At 42.0% G+C, this 22,795-nt stretch overlaps 1 protein-coding gene across 1 annotated transcript in view; it reads right to left on the bottom strand.

Moving 5' to 3' along the window:
* CALD1 (caldesmon 1) overlaps positions 1–22,795 on the bottom strand; it is a 175,463-nt gene that overhangs the window by 126,146 nt on the left and 26,522 nt on the right. Inside the window, 1 exon segment of the mRNA XM_018919821.3 lies at positions 13,081–13,165. The gene's annotated coding sequence lies outside the window, so the exon portion shown is untranslated.

Here is a 22,795-nt window from a genome sequence, read left to right as displayed (position 1 = left end):
GAAACAGAAAACACTTATAAATAAATCATACGTGTCTCCTTCACAAATATTAATTTTTATCTGCAATTAGTGGTAAACCCAGAACTTCCTTTCATACCATAATCAGAGACAGTGCCATTTGCCCTATGAAGCTGGTTATTCTTTCAAACCCATAAATTTCTCCCTAGAACTCCATGGTTTACAGAAAGCTCTGTGAACCCAGCTAAACCAACCATGAAATATGCAGGATCCAAGAGAGGAACCAAAAGGTGGCCTGAGACAAACTCCAGGGTGGATCCTGCCAGCACTGCACAACCCACCTAAAACTGAGAGAGCCCAGCAACACTCTGAAATCTGCTTTGTGCTGCTTCCCTCTGAGACACATCAAACCCCAGGGAATTCACATATTTGCTAGCTCCCACATGAGAGCTGGAAAACTGACAGAACAGGGAGAGGATAACTTCAATCCTCCAAGATCCAACCCAGCCATTTGCCAAGGGTTCACCATTGTGGAGGTTTTCTGAGTAGCCACGTGTTTTAGCTTTTACTTTGGTTGTATTTAGGGGCAGGAAAATCCTCTGGCACTTCTACAGGAGCCATGGCATTCAAGCCTAGTGTCAGCCTTCCCTAAATCTCATTAAACAACTCATTTTGTCTAGCAGCATCTCTGCAGCACAACACTGACCCTTCTCCCAGCAGGATGAAAGGAATCCGTCCTGTTAACACTGATCTAACAGATCCACTAGAAACTTCAAGGTAGTAAGTTACAAAACAGGGACAACAATATCTGAGGTCTCATTGCTATCACTCAGAAGGTGTGCAAAAATATTCTCCCTTTTTCCATTGGTATTTTAGTCATGTAAATCAAGAGCAGGTATATGTTGTGGAATGAAAACATAAGAAATACACAACTGATGCCATACAAGATTTCAGTGGGTGTTTACAGAGGGTCCTGGGCAGAGATGGAAGTGGCTTTCATGGCTCATGGGAGCTGTGAGCAGGTAATTTCCTTCATTCACACCCTCTTTCTTGAAAGAGCACTACTTCACCTGTTATTTTAGGGATAACCAACTGTGAGCCCTCGTGGACAATGTGTCACTGAACCATGACCTGCTGATGAGATGGAGACTTCAGCTGCCACAGTTTTATTGAAATGTTTCTTGAATATCCATCATGGCCTTTGCAACAGGGATGAACTCTTAAGGGCAGCTCTGAGGAAAGAAAAGTGACATCACCAGCATTCCTGAGCCTTGGGGAAATGACCAAACCCAGGTTTTGTTGTTGTTTTTTTTTAATCCAGAAAAAAATTCAGCTCCCTAGGTTTGGATCAGATCTCCATGGATCAGACAGATTCTAACAATGCCCCAGAGGAAAGGGTGGGGAGGGAAAAGGAAAACACTTGATTTTTTTTTTCCACAAATCTACAAAAATAAGATATTACAATACTAAGTAAATGCTCAGTGTTTACACTTCTGTTTCACTGTGAAGAGGAAAACAAATGTCTACCTTTGCACAAGTGACTTAGCAATATGTTTATTGTAATTCAGATCCTGCCTCAAAACATATTTGAAAGTCTATTTCATGTATCCATGGATTTCAATTGCCATTTGTAAATGCACCAACAGAATTTTATAAACAACAACGAGCAGCCAGCTAAGGTCTACATATTCACCATAGTACCATGCACAAAATATTCCTAAGGTTCAGACAGAAAACCTCCAGCAGTTTCAAAAGGAAGACAAGGTGGTGAGTTTAAAAACCTGTGTCCTTATCCACTCAGTGCATGGGAAAGTTTTAAAATACCTTTTGAAACAGCAGGTATTTCCTTTTGCTAGCACTGTGAAAATGCAGTGTATCAGCTGCCACCCTGAGAGGAAAGCCTGAATATTTCTGAAGCTGAGTGCTGTGGGTGCAAGTCACCAACACAACAAAGCTCATCCCTTTAGGAGGTCTCTCCTGAGAATCTTGGCCAGATTCAGCTCTGCCCACACTGAACCCCACAGATCTACACCACTGATATCTGGCCCCCATCCAGCACACCCACACCTGGGCAAGCAATATAAAACACCCCATGTACTCTTCAGGGCATTAGAGCTTTTCCTCCTCTTCATTACAGTGACAGATCCACTGTGAATTATTACATTGTGCTTCATGACAGTAACAAGTCCAATTTCATATTTCCTAGGCCTTGTATATCCAAAGCTGTTTTCTGTACTGCATATTTTCACTGACAGGCACTCTTTTTCATTCCCCCTCTCTGGCTTGGGCTGATAGAACAGCTTGAATTCGAGGACAGTGATGAAATGTGTTCCTGTGAATTCAGAATGCTCAAACCCTGGCAATCAGGTGCTAGGATCTGACAAATCTCACTGCTACACCAATGCAGGCCTTCGCAATTTACTTCCTCAGGGAATTTACAAGACCTGTTCTCTTCATCAAGAACCCTCTGAGTATTCAGGAAGGCAGGCTGGAGGAGATCAGGATGATTCTCCCACTGCTATGGGAAATTTACTTCAAAGACTCCAAAGTCTTTAAGTCATGGTGTTGCAAGGGGGATTAGAGGAGCTGCTTTAAGCTGTCCCTCTTACATGGAAGAAGGTGGCTCCCACTTTAATAACATGATGTCTACCACAGCACCCACTCTGCTTTCAGCAAAATATGTTTGTTCTTCTGTCATGGCATTACCTCTTCTTTCTCAAGATTTCTAAAAGCAGATATCAAAAATGAATGTGAAGCACACCCATAGGTGTTGAAGAAACTTGGCTCCAGACACATCCTGCTCTCCCAAAGTGTTTCTCTAATTGCTTCTCTAAGCACTTGCAAGAGCCTCACTGAAGCATTTCATGCATGCATTTTTATTCTCCTCCTTGCTCTAGGGCTTCTCTCCCTATTTCAGTGTATTTTGTTTTTCAGCCTGACCTATTCTGTGAAGCCAAAATATGGCTGAATAAATCAGGCAGCCCAAGCCACTGACCAGAGAGATCACTGGCAATATTCACTGACACAAATTTTGCTATTAATAGCTTCAAAAAACCCATCAAAGTTAAGAATTACAACTGAAGCAACAAGTAGCCAGAACATGCAAAATTTGGCTGTTTTCAGCTTTGAGCATTCTCAGTTTGTGGGTTAAATCTATCCAAAAAATACAATAGTGGCTGGGTAAGTTTGCTTTCACAAACACTAGGTAATGTTTTACTGAGGCAGTAATTGACAGATAAAATAAAAAAAGAGGAATCAAACTCTAAAATGAAAAAGAGGAGTCAAAAATCTCTAACCCAGGGCTGATGGCAAATCACACTCATGTCACATGTTTGGAAACACAGCAGCTACAAACAGCACTCCTTCTCTCTTGGGTGCTGCTCAGTTCCTGGCTGGAAATCTGAATATATCCACAGGTACACATTGCTTCAGGAGAAAGGGAACTGTTGGAAGAGAGCAAGAAAAGTTTCTAGAGATCCAGGAAACATGGTGTCCATGGAGAATTTGGAAGGGTCAAGCTTGCCAAGCATAAAAAACAGTAATTTTCACACATATATTAGAGAATGATAAACCCTTCACATCCCCTGAGGGCAGGAGAAGATGCAATGTGCTTAAAATGGAGCAACAGAGACTGATTTTGTCCCTTGACACAGCAATTTCCCTATCAATTAAGACCCTTGGGAAAACTGTGTAAAGGGAAGGACAATTAAGCACTGTAACAGGTCAAGTGAGGCAAACTGCAAAGCTCTGCATGGGACACTTCCAGAAAAAAATACAGCACTCAAAAATCACTTTAAATAGTAAACTCTGCTCTGGGCCAGTAGAATGAACTGGATTAGACACCAACTATTTCTCCCAGTCTATCTTCTATATTATTTAATCTATTTTTAATACTGCCTGCCAGTTTCAGCCCAAGGGCTGTTCACAAGAACAGCAGGAAGCTCCTCACAAGAGCTCAGAGGAGGAAGGGCATGGTCATCACCTTCTCCACAGAGACACTTGCAAAGGTTCCTAAGGATTCCACTGGCAAGACAGCAAATCCTCAGAGCCAGAAGGGATCAAAAATCGAGGACAGATGTAACAAAACCAGAACCAAAGACACTTTGACTGTGGACATTGTTAACCATAGATAATCAACCCACCATGCAAAACCCCCATCTAAAGCCAGATTGGGATGCCTAAGTGCAATGAACCCAAGATGCAGATTATTTTTTTCTGCCAAGCATACAGTTTTCAAGTCCATTAATTCAATTCCTTTTCCTTAAAGTAAAATAATCTGAATGTTTAAAGAAATACAATGGACAGATACCAGCTCTGACTTTCACTGAGTACCTATTTTCTGTCCTTGAAATTTTCCCCTTAGCCACTGCTGTTTTCACTTGAATTTCCCCACCTATTTGTTTATGAAATTCATTTTTCTATTATTATACAGCTCTGATCTGTTACACTTGTTTGGATCACAAGCATAACATGAGTTGGCATCAGCTACAGCTGCCACTCTGCCAGCATCAGCATTCCATCTTCAAAAATAACTATAAGATATTTGTGAGGAGATGAAATCCACAATTTACCCATCAAATCCTGCCATTTACCCATCAAATCCTGCAATTTAAAACAGGATAAAACAGGAGAAATTCTTTTGCTGTATCCCTTAGCATTCAGCTTACAGTCTGGAACATGAGATGCATTTTTAACTTCACGTGCACATCTACAAATATTATTAAGAGTCATAAAACAATCCCTTGTTTTATATCCAAGCTACTCAATCAAATTCTTGGCAAGGTGAATTAAGTTCTGAAATAGAAAGGATAGGGAGTGGGGAACAGGGGAGGAAAAACAGCAATAAGGAGACTTTTCTCCTCAAAACACAAGTAAATGTAGTACTAACTCTTGAGCTCACTCTGCTGCATGCCACAGGCATATGGAAGGAGGCACATGGAAAAAAAGACATCCAAAGCAACACCATTATTCTATCCCAAGGACAAAAAAGGTGGACAATAACTTAGCAGTGATTCAGCATAGCTGCCTTTTAGGCACATAAAATAGGAGGCAAGACCTAGAACTCACACAGATGTGTTCTTCACATCTAAGAAAACAAACCAAACCCAAAATCCTCCTATTGGGTTATTCAGAATTTCACTGAAGGCTTTGAAGTTTGAGTCCAAGCCATAACCAGCTCATCCAGACCTGTGCTTGGGTTCCCTGAGTTTGGGCTCTCTGTGAGCCCAGCCCCTCCATCCTTCCTGCTGTCACAACCACATTCACACAGGTGAACCCTTCAGCACAGTCTGGCCTTCAAAGCCACCATCTACAAGGGTCTGAGACCACCTCAGCTCAAATCAAAACTCTTCTTCCTGTAGCAATGCCATTAAAACTTAGACCACAGCAGGATTTAGCAAGTCAGCCACTGGAAGCCTTTTCTGGAGACCAGGCTCCAAATCCTAACCCTCTCCTAAAGAGAATTCAAGACCTCTAGACAAGCAGCCCACATTTCTGCTCCCTCACTGCACAGGCCTATTTTTGGGTCAGTTGGAAACCCTCCCCTGGGCAGGAATTGCATTTAATTAAATTGATAACTTGTGTGCACTTGAATTGCATTGAATTGATCACTTGTATGTGTTGCTGACATCCAAATCTACCCCTGGCACAATCAAATTCATAACATAACCTAATCTGGCTCTCTCAGGTCAGCTTGTTCCAAAGGAAAACTGAGATTAAAAAAAAAAAAGGCATCTTGCTGAATATTCCTGTATCTGCCCACAGAGCCCAGCCCAGTCCTGGTGGTTTAGGATTCAGTCTGGGAAAGGTCCTCATGCAGATGTTAAGGAACTCAGTAATAAGGGAGTTAGCTGTGGCAGAAAGAATTTCTGCTAAGGCTGCTCAAAGCCATCCAAGCCAGGCTGTGCTTCCCACAGGAGCAGTGTGGGTCACCTTTGTCCTGTGCCACGTTCCCCTGCCACCATCTCCCCTCTCACTGTCCTCTGCTCCTGCCTGTGGTTCAAAATGTGTCTTAGTCTAGTCAAACACAAGCTCTGTACAACCTTTTCTCTTTCATTTCTTCATAAGGGGTCATTTTTGGGGGGTTGTTTGGTTGGGGTGTTCCTCTGTTTGAACATTTTATGTGCAAGCTGGACAGGGTAGAGAGGAGCCATTTAGATCCAAATCAGAGCCTCCTCTGTTCCTCCCCTAGCTCAAGTTGGATCAGACCTCAGATGAAACAGTGCCAACATTGCAAACTGCTCTCAGAAGATTTCAGCTGGAATATCTTCTGGACAGTAGCTGTTCTTGGGAAGTCCACCTAATGCCAAAATTCCATAGAAATGCTTCCTGCATTGAATTACAGCCCTACAGCAGTCCTTTATGTAATGGATCCAAAATGGAAACCAACAGAAATGTTTCCTTCTTCATTTCCCTTAAGTGGATTCAATATTGAGGCTGCATTTCTATTTTTCTGTTTTAGTGGGATGTGGGCATGAAAAAGTCATGCAAAATCCCTTCCCTCCCACCCCAAGAGCTCATGCACTTTTGCATTCCCTCCTTACGGTTTATAAATATTTCATGAACCTTTCAGTCCTCATCCATGGCTCCAGAGAAGCCTTCACCTGGGCAGTAACTTGCACACAAGTGGTTCTGTAACCTTCCAAACACCAAATTCTACAATGCAGTAGAAAATTGAACAACCACTAAGAAAGATTTTTTTCCAGCTGCTTATCCTGGGCCACCTCAGAGCATTCACTTCCAAATATAAACTTAGCTTATTAAAACTGTCAGTGCTGCCAGGCTTTGTAAACCTCAGGGACCATCTCTGCAAATTTCTCAGCTCACAGAAGTAGTACTGGACCTGGTTAAGAGGACTGTCCATGAGTGAGCCTGGGTTTCAGATGTTTTACAATACAATTAATTTGTGGTCCTCACAAATTAACATCAACTGAATGCAGGTTCAGGGGTTTTTAACCTGGTAAATCCATATGCTGTGCCAGTGAGGGGATTTACCAACCTAGATTCAGAAGACTCATTTGTGATGTGCCTTAATTTACATGAGATCAGAGTACATCTAAAAATAATATCATATTCTCTCCATGCCCCACTCCTAGCTCTGCTACAATTTCATGATATTGCACTCATTTTGTGCTGATATAAACTTGCCTAAATAAAAGACAGGCTTACTTTCTCCTCCAAGACTATCAACCAAATGTATTCTTGCTTATGCTGGTTTTACAAACTAAAAATTAACAGCTGGGTAAAACAAAGGAAACTTGGACATGTTAAAACCATATTCTCAGTGGGTCTCTAGTGAACTTTGCAGAGGTTACACTCAATACAAAGTTCATCATTTTCATTTGATTTAGTTTCCCTCTTCTTTTAGCAAATAAATCATTACAGAGAACAGGTTTTTTATTGATGACCCTCCTCAGTTTCCACAAGCAGGTCAGGTAATCTGGTTTCCTGCAGCCTTTTTCCCCAATATTTTACACTCCCACTTCTTTATATTTTCCAGATCATGCACAAACTTGAGCCAACCCTCACAGCCTCACCAAATGCCCCTACTACAGTGTTAATGCCCACTAACACAGACACGAGGGTCAAGCAGCCAAAAGATTTGTCTAAGATCATACAGACCATCAGCAAAAAGCTGAAGGAGATGATTCCAACCCTCTTGGCAGCCTCGAGCTACAAACCACAGGCATGGATTCAGCCATTTTCACATCTTTAAGAAAGGTTATCAGAATTTGTAATTGAAAAGCTTAAATTTGGCTTGGTTTGTTTAGGGTTTTTTGGGTTTTTTTTTTTCTGGATTGGTTTTTTTGGTTTTTTTTTTTTTGTTTGTTTGTATGGCAGTTTTTTTGTTTGTTTTTTGGGTGTTTTTTTTTTTTTTAGCAGGCATGAAATAATGCTTGATGCAGTAGCAGAAAGGGTCCATGCAACATTGAATGAAACAGACAAAGCAGAAAGGTGATATCCCTAACACAGCTCTGTGATGATCACACCTGGAACACTTCATTCAGCTCTGGAGAACTCATTTCCTCAGTGACAATAACAGCCCAGGGGACAACAACAGGAGAGCCATGAAAGTGTTGAGCAAGCAGAGAGGGAGTGACTTAAAGAGATTAAAATGCTATGGATGCATCAAATAAGTTTTAAGTAGGGGATGTGACAACTCTCTGCAAGCGTTAGAACAACATCAGGAAGGACAAAATCATTTTACTGAAACAAAAGTTCACAGCTGCAGGGAGCAGTAAGGAACTAAAAATTATTAAAACATTACTGATCAAAAAAAGTAATTTTAATAATAGTAAAATCTACTGGAGTATAGGGTAGGCCTGATAATATGCTTAAGCAACACACCTGCTTGACAAACTCCCAACACTTAAGAACCTAAAAGCTGTCACTTAATTCTATTTTGGAATTTCTCCAGTGGAATATTGGATCCCTTGTTGGGGAAGTTTCAGGCATTCTTCCCTCTGAAGCAACACAGATCAAGCCCATTGCTCTTGCACCACCCCCAGGGAGTTTGGCTCCCCAAACCCAACTCAAGCAAGCCTTGAGCATCACCAATGCAGTGCTTTGCCATAGCCAGCTAGGCTCACTTCACTGTTTTTTCAATACACAACTACTGGGATCTGATTTACAGCATGATCAATACCTACAGATGAAAAGCACAAGGGAACTGCAAACTTTGTTATAACAATCTCTTTTGTCTTGGGAAAAAAATGCTCTTTTTTTCCCTACCACACTTCAGTGACAATTTTAAAGGGTTCTATTTGTGTTATTCTATCAAACCTGCTGGTTTCTAAGCAAAGCAGTGGCTGCCTGCTCTATAAAACATGAGCACAAGCAGCAAGTCCCTCGAAGGCTGGCCAATTTCCACATACCCTAATATGGTTAAGAAAATGTTTGACTGGAGCCCAGAGCAGAGTGCCAAATTTAACAACTCTGCAGCGAGCAGAGTGCCACAGAGCCCTCTGCTTAGGCTCACTCCAACTCCAGCCACTTAGTTAGGCAGCTAGCTCAGCCTACTGACATGGACTAGACCATAATTGTACTTGTGCACACTCACAGAGCCCAGAGCCTTTTCTTCTCCCTGTCCTGGCAGGGAGGTTCAGGCTCGCTGCCCTACAAGGCTTTCAGGGACAGCAGCTCATTGGAGTGTTTCCCTTCTTGGGCTAAATATATTGAGGAAATCCTGGGTATCCCAAGGATAAAAAAGAACATGAACTGCGTGAGGCACTCTGGGTTTGTGTAAAGAGCAAGGATTTCAAGACTTCTTTTTCTTTCACTTTCTTCACTTTCTTTTTCTGCTGCTAATGTACCCATGAGAGGTTTCACAATATCAAACCTAAATAAAGGGCAGATATTGCAGTTTTGCTACTCCTGCCCTTTATGAAACCTGGCAAGGTGCAGGCTGCTCACCTGCCTCTGAGCCCTCTGCAAAATAAACCTTGCCCACTCATGTTTGCATTTCAGTCTTCCAAATTTCACTGGGTTCAGGATTTTTGAAACAGCTGAGACAAAGGGTGACAAAGTAAATGAATGGCATTATTGAGGTCAGACTTCATTCTTCCCATTTATTCTCTTTTGTAATGCCCCCAAAATCATTGCAAAGCCTGATAATAGAGACTTGTTGACAGGAGGGAAGGGGGTTATTGAGTTTATGTCAGTGAAACAACTCACTTTAGGCATTAAAAGAACAATGCTACCTTGATTATGCAAAAGGGTAGGCTGGCCTCTCCCAGATCATTTCCTATGAGATCATATGCAGACTTGGAAACAGAAGGGACTGGGTTCAGGAAGTTTGAAAGCCTTTTATGGATCATATTAACAAGGCACAGGCTGTTCCCTAAAACTGATGGTACATCAAATTCCATTGCAGCCACGTGCCCTTGGTTGGAATGCTTTAGCATATATGATAGTACCAACAGCCACCAAAAAAAGCAGCAATTCTGCCATTTAATCCCTGTGTCTTTTTTCCTTTTCCTTGTTTTTTTTTTTTTTGAGTACTGGGAATTTAATTTTGGGGGGTAGAAATAGCCTAAAACAGGTTACAGTGGGAAATGGCTTCAGTTCTCAGAAGTTTCAAGTATCTTACAGAGTCCAGCTACAACTTTTTACATAGTTCAATACCTGTCTTACATCAGCAGAAATAAATGTTCAACTGCAAGATTTTGGAATGACACCTAATAGCTATCAGAAATCAGTTTTATTTTTTCTTCTCTGGTAAGTACTAGCAACAAACCACATCTGCACAAAAGCACAGTGTCTGAAAAATACTTTTTCTTGCTACTTGAGGTCTCACCTCCTACCAAACATTTATTATTTAGTGTTTACTAATGCACAGTTTCCAGCCAGTACAGTTACTGTACATTTGATACAGAAAATTAGAAAGCAAATGAGAAACTGTTCCTTTCCCAAGAAATAATGCTGTGCATTTTCTGATTTTTTAGAATGTAGTGGTCCAGCAGGCTCATGAGTCTGTAAAGAGCCCTCAGATGCTGTGCTCCTGTTTGGAGGTGCCACAGCCCTTCTGGAGGCTCTGGCCTTCAGGCTCCTTAGCAAGGCTTGTGTCTCATCTGGGTTTCATGTTTGCTCTTTGGTGATGCACAAATTGCAGGCTGAACTTTACAAGACCTGCACTGTGAGAGACTGAATTTCACTGTGGGAGGCAAACTAACCTGCTAATGGAATTAGATAGCACTCACCTATTTATTAGCAGTGACACCAAGCAGATTTAGCTTTCAGTGGAAATGAACATTTTCAAACAGCTTCTCTCTAAGGAAAGTTGTGATCCCCCCTCCTATTTGCAGATGGGGGAAGAGAGGAGTGCATAAATGAAAAGCAACTCCCTGTCCAAGCCCAGCTGGTCAAGAGCAGCACCTCTTGCACCCCAGGTAAGTTCCTTCCCTATGGGTTGGCACTTTCTCCTGCCACCTCACTGATGCCACAGCTGGAGAACCAAAACGAAATGTTCATTTATCATGAACATTACCCCCCCCCCCCCCCGCACTAAACTGCCATCTCTTACTGGAAATAAAATACATTTTGACTCCTGTTAGGACTGGAAGGAAGTAAGGGAGGAGTGAAAACCTCAAATTTATTATAATTATTTGCTATCTGTTTAATAATGGTGCTCTCTGTGCCAAAGAAGATGGAACAATTAAAAGACAACCACTGCCTTTGCTTAGTTTGGGGAATAACAATCCCTGATACAATCTTCCAGGAATCCATCCTTAGAGCCTTGCCCATCACTATTTATAACTGAGTAAATATCAGAGGATTCACTTCTTTTGCCCTGAAAAAACAAGACCTTTGGCCTTAACATATTTTTGGAAATTGTTTCAGAGAAGGCTGTTGCTCTGCAGCAGTGTTTCCTTCCATTAAAATTCCCCCTTAAGATATATGGCCCAAAGGAGGAACACTAGACCTCAAATATACCACAAATATGGACAAGTCTGCCTGCAGGCATTTGGAGGCTGGGAATTTGCCCAAAGCATTTTCCTTCAAGAATTAACCAACTCTCTGTCAGCACAGTTAACAGCCTCAAAAAAAAACCCCAATTTACTTTGACATGCCCTGGTCAGGGCAGCTCACTAATTGAATATTGCACTGTTTATCACTGCTTAAGGTTTAATTATTCCCAAGGACTGAAACTGGAGCCTTTATAGATCCACATGCAAATTAAAAAAAAATGTGTTTGGGGGCCACTATTGCCCAACAAATTCACTTTTAGGTTTCAATCCTCCTGGCTTCAGCCCAGCTCACCCTGCCTCCTCTTTCCCTCATCTGCTGACACCACCAGTGAGAGCCAGGGACCAGAGGAGCAGGCAGGGTGACCACAGGAACTCTGGGCTCAGGACTTTGCTCTGCTGGGCCACTTGAACCTGCCTGTGAACATCAGAAGTGAGAAAAAAAGAGAACTGAGGAAAGAGAACTCAGAGCTGGAAACTCACTAAACGTCCATGCAGACACAAGAGCTGTCAGCTCTACCACGGGTGTGCCCATTGCTCCTTGGGATTACCTTTGTAAGGATAACTCCTTACAAACCCAGCCCTCACAGGACATGTCAGGATCAGACCATGCAAACACAGCCCCTGGCAGTGACAGTCACTCCAGAGGGGTGCTCAACAAGCAGAGAAACCCTTCAAGGCAAGCCCTTTGCTCACCTCCTCATCAAGGCTGGCTGCTTCACTTAAACTTTTGTTTTCCTTAGTTTCCACTGCTGAAACTCTGCCCTGTGTTACTCTTTTATGCAAATGTTCCATCCCTTTGCAGCAGTGAATTTGCTGCACATGACATCACAACCTCCACCTGTGCAGCCAGAATGATGGAGTGTCCTCACTCACAGCAATCTGGGCTAAACAGCAATTATAAACCAGCCTGGGAACATTTATTATTATTACCATCATTGCTTAGCAGGACTCCTATCAAGTGCTGAATCTTTTGAAAGGCAAATTTTCTCCCACCTGGCAAGCAGAATTTTTGTTAGGTGTCCCCACCAAACCAAAACCAGAACACCTGGGGAACAGAGAGCCATTGACTCTGCTGACATATTCAGCAGCATTATTATCTTAATGACACATAATGGTCTCCATATTCATAACCTTTCACCAGGGGAAAGCCCAGGGTGGCTGTTGGGCTGACCTCATTGCCTCAGGCTGCAGGCAAGGATGGCCACATGGAGGGTTAATGACAAAGACACAAGAGCTCAGCCTTCCCAGGGGAAAAACACCTCCTTCCCATTCAGGTGATTTCCAGGAACCAGGAGAATAATAGGGAGCCACAGCATGGAAAAATTTCTCAGTGTTTTAGAGAGCTGAATTACCATGTACATACTTACCTGTAATCCTTAGCAAAAGTACAAAACACTAAAAAAAACAAAAGGCAAGAACTGGGGTGGAAAAGTCCTAAACAAAGAAGTAATTTCTGGCAGTCAGTTTGATCAGGGCTACCACATTTGTCTTCCAGATCAGGCTGATCACTACCCCAAAACAACCTTTTCCCATACCAGACTTTGGGTTTCAAAGGAAGCCAAGCTAACACTGAAGCGCAGCTCATGATAGAAATTGTCTCAACTGAACAACAGCTCCAGGAAAAAAAAAAAAATTAAAAAAAAAGCATATATCTCACCAGATGTGCTGCCCCTGAGCCTGGAAGGTGCTGCCTCTTGAGCTCCCAAGGGATTCTTGGAGCAAGCCAATGGTTATCACAGGCACTGGAAAGATAGAAGTTTTTATTGGGGGGGGCTGAAGAGGGCACCAAAGGCAGAAAAAATTTTACAGGTAGGATGATCTAGAAAGCAAACCAGATCCTGATCCTTGCTGCACTTGCTAGATACAATTGCACCACTGACTGAACTGATCTGCTGCTCCTTTTCCTTTTCCAGTGACTCCTCTGTGAGGGACAAACTCCCAAGCAAGTAAAGACAGACTGCTCTGTGCATCTGAGCCCCCATCAGGGAAAAGGCTTCCACTCCTAAGGAAAACTGCTCCATCCATTCACCTGCTCCTGCTGCCATGACTGGAACCCAACCACAGAGCAATGCAATCCTGAAAACATCCTGGGAAGCACCAGCCACAGAACTGACAATTTTAATATCCAAACTGCACTGATGAATATGGAGCCAAACCTGATTATGCCCTCATTAATCACTTCAGAGGAAAAAAAAAAAAACCAAAAACAACTGAGGGAATTCTCTATTTCTTTTGGCTGTAGACCAGCACAGTTTCTTGATTGCTGGCTGCCTCCAGTCAAAGATGCAAAAAACTCCTGGCTAGTTGTGCATAGCTGCTGGACTGCATTTACATGGGTGTCAGTGACAGGTTGTTTGTCTGTCTGTGCAAGTACTTTGACTGCTACAGGGGTACAACAGCCACCTTCAAGCAATGACTGGGATAAATGATAATTTAGCAGGGGGTGAGAAAAAATTGCCTCAGGGGGAGAACTGGAGGCAGTTCTTGGGAGAACAGAGTCAGATCTCCAATCTGGAGTAACCTCAGGCAGCTGGGAGAGCTGCTCAGGGGCTCTGGGTTCTCCCATCCCCCTCCATGTACAGAGGCAGTAAAACAGACAAAACTTTCAAATGTTCATCTACTCAGAAGACAAAAGGCTGGAATTACAAGGTGCAGAGAAATTTTCTTTTATCAGGTGAAGAAAGATACCAAAACCAAGCTTGCTTCACAATTAGCAATTTAATTAGACAAATGAGCTTACCTTCCCACCTAATGAACACAATCAGCAGGTGGGTTTAAGAGTATTGATTAGACTCACTGTCTCAGGCAATAGATGAGACTAAAAAATGCATCATGCCTTTGCAAGTGGCAGTGCAATCTCACAGGATTTCTCCTAAATCCATAAGCAGCAGTGTCAGGGGCAGGATTTGCTTATCTTAGAGAATTTTGAGGTGTTGGTTTCAATTTCAGACTGCCTGCCAAGGGGGGTTTTTGATGGTGGTGTGTGATGAAATGAGGAGGGAGTCAAAGTCTCCTCCACACGTGCAGCTCTGTGCTCCACCATGGCTAAGCACAAGGGGTACCCTGTTGTTTTACAAAAACAGCAAACACCTTTGCTGTCCCTAGAGCTGCCAAGACACAACATCACAGCTGTGACCAGCTAAGATGGCAGTTCCACTAGGAAAATCCACTCTGAACCTCCCAGGGCTGTATCACAGTAAATCCTGAAGCATGCAGGTTTTCCCAGACCCAGCAGAGCTGGTGAAAGGAATGCAGGTCCTCTTTGTGCAATGCATAAATCCAGGTTACAGGGCTATCTCAGCCTTAATAAAACTCCCATTAAAGTCAACTGCAGTTGTGAGCTCAAACCCAGAGAAAACCCAGATCCAGCCTTCCATCAATAAAATGCCAAACTACTCCAATCACTAATAAAACCCAAGGACTGACATGCCCTTCAGGATTCATGGAGCTACATGAACAGATCCAGGTCTTTCAAGCAGAAACTCTGCTCAATTTGCTGTAGCTGTGAGAAAAATGCCCCATCATTGACATCCAAGGAAGGAAATATAAATTCCAAGGCACAACACAGTACAGGGAAACACCTTGGAGTTGTGTAACCTCCTGACTGCTGAGATGTTTTGCAGGCAAAGCCCTGAAGGTGGACAGCAGTGCTAATCAGAACATCTTGTTTTCTTTCCAAGGCTTTCACCCAGCCTTGTTTCCTGTGATACCTTCACACCAAGTCCTCCCTGAGTGCTCTCATTCACAGGGTACTGAAGTGTTCTCCTCACCAACCAAACAAGATTACTCACCTTTAAGTTAGGTTTGTTCAGGAAGAGCCAAAACACACAAATACACACACACATATTCCTGACCAAGGACGTGTTTTTCTTTCTTGGGCTGTTTTTACTCTGTAGTCCTAAGGACATGACTAAAAAAAAAACTTTTTTAAAAAGGAATTCATTCTGCCAAATATCTTCAGGAATTCCTTATTGAAACAAAACTCACAAATAGAGTTCAGATCTTTTCCAACTCGCACCACTCTATGATTCTGTGATCTATCAAGTGAAATACCATGAATGAGCAAATGCTGACAACACTGAGCCAGAGGAATTTTTTAATCTACTTGCTGATATAATTTTATAATGTTTCATACCACATAGCCTGCAAAATATCAAAGACAAGGGGCACCAGTAACTAAAAAGTTTCTATAAAATTAAATTATTTGGTTCATACTCAAGAAATCTCTGGCTGACACACACAAAGGAAAGCTGAGACAATTACCTTGCACTTCATTCTTAAAAGGAGCACTAAGTGCAACACAAATTAATTTACTTTATTTACCTCATTATTTCTTCAACCCCCTGTAGATCATCTCACCCCCATTTTAGAAAAAAGAATATAATTTTTAAGGCTCCTTTAATTCCTCCATATATACTCCAAAAAAAGGTCATGTCCTGTTCTACTTATATTTTTCCCCCAACATTTTTGCTCCATGTTTTTCCTTACAGGAGACCAAAAGGTAGAGATTCTGTACACTTTTGTGGCACAACTATATTGGGCAGACAGCCATTTCCTCAGCCAATACCAGCAGTGAATTTATAGCTCAGAGAAAACCCTGAAGAGACAGAGGTTTGTGGGACAGAGGTTTGGTTTGGTTTTTTCTCCTTAGACTTGCAAAAGTCTTTTAACAAGTTTGGCACAAAGAAAAGTAGAATTTAAAGCCTCATCTGCCCTGAAGGGTCTCTGGTGCCTTGCTGAGCACTCACCTACACTCCATGACTGAGGTGATGAGCTCCAGGTTTGGGACACACCACCAGACCTACTGACCATTGTTCTAAACCTCAATTTTTACTCCCCCACTCATTTTCTTAACTTGGTTCTCTTCAGTTTCAATGTGTGTGGATTGAAGGAATGAAACACAAGCCAAACAACATTTCACCTGGACTGATACTTTGCTATGAGGCTGAAATTGACCCTTTTTTAAAAAAAAATATATATTTTGAAATGAAGGTTTTCTGCCAGGCATCAAGAGGACAATTAGAGTTCTATAAGTAGGAAATGTACTGAGCACCAAGTACTGAATTTTGACAAATGCTGTGTTGACAGCAGGCACCCAGCAGAGCTCTGTGACAGGCTGAGTTGGGTGGGACTGAAGGTTGTAGGGCAAATGAAGGCACAACACAATGACAGAGCTGTCAAAGCCACACATTTAGAGATAAAACCCAAGATAAGGCAGAAAACAACCAAAAAACTTTGTCTCAGAAACATGGGAGAGAGGAAAACAGAAACAACATTAATTAACAAAACCCTAATCCCAAGCCTGAAAACCGTAAAAAGTTTCTTTTCAGACATTTTTAGTTGAAATATGTTTGGGAAAATGTTGGAATGAGCCACTTGAAAAAAAAAAAAAAACAACACAGTACCAACAAAAAATACTGCATCTTTTTGATTTGGTAGGAGTCCACTTCATTCCACAGAATTTGAGATGTGTTTAAGACTCCATAGGTTTGGTATTACATCAGTGATTGTTCAGAATGAAATTCCAGGCAGTAGCAAAAAAAAAAAAAAAAAAAAAAAAAAAAGCTTTAGTGATTGTACCACACAAGATTTGGATATGGGGCCCTTTGAGCAGATTTACTGACAGGAATGTTGAGCATGGGTTGAACCAACAGAGCTGTCTGGCTCACCTGTGCATGCCAAGATGTCAAGTGACAGAGCACAAGTTATGCTATTTCTTGGATCTCTCTTAAATTAATCTAATTCTGCCCTTTACTGGATTTTCCAAAAGATTTGTCATTTGCTACAGCTCTATGATACTGTCAGCTGGTTTAAAAGTATATTTCCTGTTCTCATATCCCATCTATCTCCTTGAGGAACAATATTTTGATGGTTTTAGTAAGATGTTGGATGTCATCTGGATGGGAGATTCGTGCCCTTCCAAGCACAGCGTGACACAGGGGACAAAGCACTTGGCTGGCATCACCTCCTCTCTGGTGCTGCCTCAGGAATCATTTTTCTTTTTCTGTGCTTCATTTTCATTTTGTCAGAGTGACAAAAGGGAAAATGATGCCAAACTCCTCTGTAAAGAACTTTGAGATAGACACAGAAAAAACAGTGCCTGCAGTTTGATCATAGAGCCATTTTACACTACAGAAAGAAATTCTCTTTTAAAGATTTCTTTTAAAATAAATACCAAGAAATCTGCCTGACACCTTGCAGCTAACACAGGGTTGAAAGTAATTCAGAATCATCATCTATTTTCTGCAGGTAAGTAACCTGGGGCTGGGAGAGATGATCTCCCAGATCAATCTGGAGATCCCAGATCAAGCTGGAGTCCAATACCAGATAAACAGGCAATTTTGTACAGGAAATTTTACAAACTCCAAGGTATTCACTGTGACAACGCTTGCTTTGGGACTAAAAGAGAATTTGATATGATTTCTCAAACTGCTGCTTTCATAGCTGCCCAAGAAATAATTCTGATTAGAGGTGATCAGTTTCATGTTTTTTTATGCCAGAAGCAGATAAAGAAAGCAAAAAACTGCAGAAAAACCAAGTTTAAAACAAATCTTTGGAACAATGTATTTGAAGAACCACCTTTGAAAACTCAGGGCAGGACTGTGTCAGACCTGGAACAAGCCATGAATAATCACAGGCTATTTGAGGAACAGGATAAAATAAAAGAAACAAATGAGCTGTTGACATTCTCCTGCTTTGAGCACAAGGATGTCACCTGTGGGTCACCCAGTGATCCACACCCCAGGCATCAGACAGACCTGGGCTCACAGCAGCCTCTCCCATCAGGGTCCTGAAAGGGCTGAAGAAATTCACACCCAAGAAGGTGCTTCCACCCAGTGGAGCTGCTCCTCACCTCTGGGAGACAGGGAAGGCACACAGCCAACCTGGGTGCTGCAGCTCAGGCTCCCACAGAACTCAGCTCAGAATTCCATGTTCTGTGAACCCCAAGCACAGGAAGAAACTTCTGCTACAGAAACGTGTGTGGATGTGCATGAGAACAGAAGGGAGAACACAGCAGACCCCAGCTTTTGCTCTTCAAAGGAGACACTTAATTTAGGTTAAAAACTGATGTAAGGCAGAAGATATGAATCCCCTGCTAAGCTCAAAATTAGTGCCTTGCTGTTTTGTGCAGCTGAACAAAACTGTATCTTGAGATGAATTTTTTTGGAAGGCTTTTAATGACTTTGGCTGCCTGTGTTAAGCTGCTGCAACATTTGATTTCCAGGGTAATGACAGCCAGGTCTAAAATATCCTAATCAGACATCCAAGAATCAAGGCCTTTCAAAAATAACTTGGAAAAAACCCTGCCCTTTCTTTTGGCATCTTCTCTCTGACAGAAAGTGTGTCCACTTGCCAACTAAAGGAGAAATATGAAAGAACAAACAGGCCCTTGACCTATAGCCAGACTATTATGCATTCCAGGACTGTGTGACAGTGTAAAACATGGATTAACAAGGCTGCTTGGGAGCTCTCTATTATGCATGCACACTCACTCTGGTGATTTTTATGAGGCTTTTTGGTCCATATTAGTCTAGAAGAATGCAGGGGTTAGATGAAAACTCACCAGTTTCTGTGCAGAGTTCTTCCCCCTGCCAACAGTGACGAGTCAAAATAAGTGGGTCTGAAATATTTCTCCATTAGAGTTACTTTATGCTGCACTGATTGACACAGCATTCAACTGGAATCAACCCAGAGCATCAGGCATACCAAGATGTGGCATGAAAATGCTCTGCATTTATGTCCTACACATTCACACAGGATTCACAGACCTGAATTAGCCTAAGGCACTGGACATCCAGAGAGCTGGTGTATGGCCAGAGGTTATGGCTAAAACCAGCAAGTCTGCCAAATCTGAGGGCTACAACTGGATAGAAAAAAGCTTCACCATCAGTTTCAGCAGGACCAAAAAATCAGCATCTGTTTCTTACATGCTAACTTTCACTTTCCTTAGAAATCACTAGAATGGCTTCATTTCTTGATTTAAAGGAATCACAGAAACTTATTCCAACCATATTTTTAAAGTCTTTTTATAAGTATATAAAGAGCCTGGTCTCCAATAAAATCTGTTCCTAAATCTAAGATCTGTGGTGTTTCTTAGGCAAACTGTTTCATGATCTGATCCAAAACTCACTGAAAACAAGCACTGCTAAATGACACCCTGATATCTTTGTTTCTGTAAAGCATCCAGAACCATCCATGTCATGGAATGAAGCTCAAGGACTTCCCTGCCCTGTGGAGCCTCAGACTCCAGCTTTATTAACCTGACAACAGCTCCTTGGAAGACTTCTTTCCATTGGAAGTTATGAAAATAAATGTAAAATATATATGCTTGCACATCATAAAAGTGAGGGTTTGTTTCATTTTAGACTAGGAGATTAAAAAAAATTACACTTTGAAAAATAAAATGGAACTTACAAACCCCCAAACAATAAAGGTTTATGCACTATGGAGCTGTTTCTGGTCAACTTCTCTCATAAAAATTAAAAAAGGCATCAAAAAGTACAAAGTCAGCATCTCTGATGTTTGTAAATGCCTCTGTACCCTTCCTGCAGCAGCAGTTGGATGTGTCAGTGTTGTTTTCCAGCTGACAGGAAAAGACCCCAAAATCTTGCCAGGTAAGTAGCCCACCAGTCATGAATCAGGTTTCTAATTTGCCCTCTCCCATTTCAAGTGTAAATTAAAGCTAAATCTTCTTGCTCACTGTGCTTCAGTCTTGGTCATCCAAATGATACTGCCAATGACTTTTAACACAAAACTCACCTTTGGAAAGATCTTGGAGATCTTTCAGATGAAGTATTTTCACACATGATTAATAATTAATGACACTTCACCAGATGTAAAAAGGCTCCACATTTGAACATGAGATTATTCTTACTTATAAGCAACCTTCTTTTTTCCAACCAGCAAGCTAACCATGTACTTGAGAGGGTGGGATCATCTTTAACTTCTGATTCCCAAATTTCTGAGGCTATTTACCAAGTGTCCCAACAAAACCCTTCATTATGTTGCACACTCACCACAGCACCAGATCACTTCCCCCAAATTACCAACAACATGTGTCAGCGTTGAAGTGCCTCACCTCAAAACCAGCAGAAATTCTATTTAGGTATAAATGCTAACAGTTCAAAGAGAAGGAAAACACAATTTCAATAGGTAATTATACCTCAGTTTACTACAGTGATGGTCTGCTCAAGAGAAACTTGCATTCTCTGCTTGTACACTGAGCTATCCCTTAAAATTTCCATCCTCAAGGTACTATGACAGTTTTTCTTCTCTGCTTTTAAGGCAATACAGACTGACTCCTGACTTCCACACTGGCTCTCCGCAAGTGAGAACTTCCTGCACTGTAAGAAAAGGTCTCCCTTGAAAAATGAGTTCTTGCTTAACTGAATTCACTTTGCACAGCAAGAAACTCCCAACAGGCAACAGAGCATTTTAGAGAGAATAGAGAATTTTCAAATTCCAGGGCCATGAAAGGGTGATAACCATTACAGCCATTCCAGGGTTATAATTGTGGCTCCATCTCTGTGTCATAGTGAACCCAAGACTATAAAACCTCCCCCTTGGCAGGAAGGGCAGGACTGCCCCGTGGCTGAAGGAGGACTCAGCACTGCTCTACTTGCATGCAAACCAGAGCCTAAGTGGGCATGACCAACAGCACCAGCAATCCACAGCAAAAATAAATAAAATAAAGTCTCCCCAGGAGTTAACCCAAGCTGCATTCCCAATTTGGAGGCAGGGAAGGATGCTGTCAGGGTAAAACAGCCAAGGGCACACCCAGACAGAGAGGATGAAGCCACTCTCTCACTCCCCTGACCCTGCAGCCCTGGCAGATGAAATAAGTCCCACCAGCTGGCCAGCAGAGTTAAAATTCACCTGCTTCCTGGTGTCAGAGCTCAAGAGTGGGCTCCAGGAGACCTCTCTGCTTGGTGCCTGCTGCTGGCCAGTGCTGCTCCTCCAGGGCCATTCCCAGCAGGTAGCAGGATACCTCAATGCCAAGGAAGGGCAACCCAGCTCTTGTGTTCAGGCACACCCAAAACATCACCATCATTACAGCCATCAGACACAGATTTCAAACATCTGAGTCCTAGTCATTTGCCAGAGGATACAGAGGAAAATTTGAAGGGGGTGGCTCTGCCAAATTGTAGGCAGTACTCATTAGATAACCCTTTCTCTCAGATCTCTTTGTTATTGCATCTGGGGGAAAGGAAAAAAAAAAACATTTAGGCAGCGTTAGTAGTACAATTCTGCTATCTTAGAGATGTTAATGTCACACATAAATCTCCATGTTTTACTAATGGTATCATATATCTTCCCAGGCATTTCTAATTCACCCCTTGCTGTGCTATCTATGTACTTTATCACACAGGGTTACTCTCTGTCAGGTATTAATATTAAGACACTGTGCCTTGTCTTTTGTAGGAAAGTACATGCTCTTATCTAAATTGCTGAGACTAATAACTTGAAATATTGTCCCTGCAAACACACTTGAGTGGTGTATATTCAGATAACCAGAGCTTTTTTTTTTCCCTTCTCCCCTTCCCTTCCAGCAAGTGAACATAAATAAAGTCTCCCCAGGAGTTAACCCAAGCTGCATTCCCACTTTGGAGGCAGGGAAGGATGCTGTCCTGAGCCAGGTAACTCCTGTCCCACCTGACAGGGACCACACCCCACAGCAGGCAGGGCTCCCACGGGTGGCACAGTCCTTCTGTTCCCCAGCAAACCCCTGCCTGCAGAAACATGGGCTGGGAAACAGAGCTGCCTTCCCCCTGGAAGTCTCTTCTTTGCAAGTAAACATTGCTGTGCACAGTCCCTGTTTGCTTAATCCCTCTGGTGGGCTCTGTGCCTTGGAACTTGGATACCTGACAGCTAAATTGTTTTCAACTGATAACTGGCCTAAGGATGCCCCCTCTGCTTATTATTTCTTTGATCCAGATAAGCATTTGGTTGTTTAATCAGTCACAAAGCTAAAGCAGAAACAAAGAGAGAACACTGAAAAGCCCTCCAACCCCACATACTTAATTTAGCCTAAAAGTAATTTCTGGGCAGAAAGGGAAAATTTAATTAACTCTTGTCTATAAAAAAGCATAGTAAGATGTGTAGCAAGATCTTATACATTCCTTTGAAGTTTGTCATACATTCCTGAATACCTTTGACAGCCTAAGAAGTTATGTGTCTGCTTCTGATTAGATAATTGAAATAAATCTACACCAAATAAATTCAGATCTCTTAAAATAAACTGCAGAGGTACATGAACTTTGTAAAATGCATGCAGTACTTCAACCAAAAGGCATTTCTGAAAACATCAGCTATCATGAAGGAATTTATTTCTCTTTTTTCTTTTCATGCATGGGGTCTGCAGCTAGTGTCCA

Source organism: Serinus canaria, chromosome 1A, assembly GCF_022539315.1.
Source record: "Serinus canaria isolate serCan28SL12 chromosome 1A, serCan2020, whole genome shotgun sequence".
NCBI classification, from domain to species: domain Eukaryota; kingdom Metazoa; phylum Chordata; class Aves; order Passeriformes; family Fringillidae; genus Serinus; species Serinus canaria.
Note: the sequence above shows the minus strand (reverse complement) of the source record. Positions and strands in the feature narration are given on the sequence as shown.